Source organism: Pteropus alecto, unplaced genomic scaffold (assembly GCF_000325575.1).
Source record: "Pteropus alecto unplaced genomic scaffold, ASM32557v1 scaffold8, whole genome shotgun sequence".
Lineage (NCBI taxonomy): Eukaryota > Metazoa > Chordata > Mammalia > Chiroptera > Pteropodidae > Pteropus > Pteropus alecto.
Genome location: NW_006494609.1, coordinates 23,553,256 through 23,555,605, shown reverse-complemented (window position 1 = coordinate 23,555,605; position 2,350 = coordinate 23,553,256). Strand labels below are relative to the sequence as shown.

At 44.9% G+C, this 2,350-nt stretch overlaps 1 non-coding gene across 1 annotated transcript; it reads right to left on the bottom strand.

The window, feature by feature from the left end:
• Positions 1 to 837: 837 nt before the first annotated feature.
• Positions 838 to 956, bottom strand: LOC112473894. The gene has a single exon (XR_003044190.1). It is a non-coding gene; the product is annotated as a 5S ribosomal RNA (ribosomal RNA).
• Positions 957 to 2,350: the final 1,394 nt, after the last annotated feature.

Below are 2,350 nucleotides of genomic sequence, written 5' to 3'. Positions count from 1 at the left end.
AGGCCCTACATCATAAAAATTTCTAACGATCATTTGCACGTTTATGTGAAACTTGTTTTCTGTTTTGTGCTTTTCTATATTTTTCAAGTTAAAAGTTCCTTGGCAAATATAATTGTACCTCTCTGACTTATTAACTCTGTGACTTTGACCAAGACTTTTTAGCATTTTGAGTTATTATTGTCCTGTAAAATAGATATAACTCTCCAGGGTTATCAAAGGGAAACAAAAAAAGATTTAAAGGCATGAAATTTACTTGGCAGCACAGAGACCAGAGTAAATTGAGACCACGGTAAGTTGAGACCACTCCCTGTAGCGTTTAAGTGGTCAGATCAAATGCAATGTCAGAAATTCCTTAGCCGCATAGAGCAAAGAGTGTAAACCCAAGTCCTTCCGGGGCCAGGCAGGTGAGAGCAAGGTGTGAAGCAGGCTGGAGTGAGGGAATGTCAGGGACTGTGGCAAACTGGAGAGCCCCACGGGGAAGCATTCTCATTCAATTAAAAAAAAAAAAAAAAAAAGCCCCAAAACTCCATACAGTCCAAACAAAACATGAAGGGGCTGTATCTGGCCCAGGGCCAAGCTTCCAGTTCTACTCTGGAGTGAGACAGACGTAGATCTGGAAGGGACATGGGAGGCCTTTAAGTCTCAGCTCCTAGCTCAGTTCTCAGAAGAGGGGGACCTGTCGGTCAAGAATCTAGACCAGAGTCAACCTTTTCAAGTCTCTCTGCTACCTCACTGCTGGCTAGCAACGTCTTTTTTTTTTAGGTGAGGCAACTCTTGGTTGACCTCACAGATTGCAAGGACCTAGTCAGCTTACAATTCCTTATTTTTTATTTTTTAGGCCTACAGCACCTGGTCTTCCTAGGTGGTCTCCCATCCAAGTACTCACCAGGCCTGACACTGCTTAGCTTCCGAGATCAGACGGGATCGGGCTTGTTCAGGGTGGCATGGCCGTAGACTCCTTTTTAACATAGATATTTATGTTAAAAATTTATGATAAATTTGTTGAATTTAATCTTACCACCCAGATCAAGTTGTCCCCTAGAACTTTTCTATTTTAATAATAGCTGCCACTTCCCAACAAAATCAAAACTCAATGTTGAGCAGAAATTTTGATTGGCATACTATGTGCCTACTAGCCTTTTGTTTTATTTTATATTTATTTTTTTCCTACTAGCCTTTTACAATTGCAATGATTTCTATTTGGTCCTTTGTATTAAAATGCCAAAGGAATTTGTATGTGAACTTGTTCATATCTCTGATTCTTCTGGCTTTCTCTGAGATTTAACAAGTTTTGAGAAAAATCGATTTTTCTCTGGTTCTCAGGTTATCATCTGCTGTGAGAATTTAGGTCATTTTAGAACTCTAACCCACGGGCACGAACTGGCAGACTGTGGCCCCTGCAGATGTATATATCTGTGCTTGGCCACCGAGTTTTGGGGACGAGGGGAGTGAACCGCCTTTCGGGCACTGTGTGATCTGGGGAGCCCTCCACACTCCCCCACCCCCCTGCTAATGCCGGCTTCCTCTTCCCCACGCTCACAGCTCCTCCCTGGCCAGCAAAGGTTGTGATCTGTCTCACTCAAGGGAAATCACGGTGCAGCACTGTCAAAGTGAGCTTCTCCAGATGTGCTCAGAGGTCAAGAATTTCAACAGACTTTACCGTGACAGCCATGTGCGTGGCCGGTGGACTCCGCCTGTTGGACAGAGTATAGACCCATTCAGCTGCTCCGCCTCCCTCCACGGAGGGAGTGCCACGTGGCCCACTGGCCCAGAGCACTGGGAAACGAGTTTAAGAATGGAATTCAAAAACCTTTCCAGTCCAGTGCAATCCAGTAAGCATTTAGGGAAAACAGCCCACACACAAGCCCTGAGGGGCCCGACATGAGAAACAACAATGGAACAGTAGCCCAGAGTTACTCAGGACCTACGCACAGCAGGCTCTGGGCGAGGACACCTTGTACCTTCACGTGCTGGATGTTGGCGCCCACCTCACTAGCAACACTGGCTCCGAGGGGAGCTCAGGTGAGGGACTCCTCTCAGTCTGCTGGGGACCCTCCCAGGTTTACCACTGAAAGTTTCCCGTCCTGGGAGCCTTCTGAGTCTCAGGCAAACCAGAACCTTTTTTGGTTTGGAGCACTTTTTACCTAAATTTTTACATAGAGTGCAATGAAAAAAAAATGAGTGGAAAAAAATATGGACTAAAAAAAAGTGTGGGCCAAAAAAATGATCAAGATCAAGTTCTCTGGGACTCATTATTCACACTACAATAGCGGCCGGAGGGCAAAGTCAACGCAGAGGAGCCAGAAGAGCCTTTGTTTAAATTTTCATTTTTTTATCTTTTAGAGCAGTT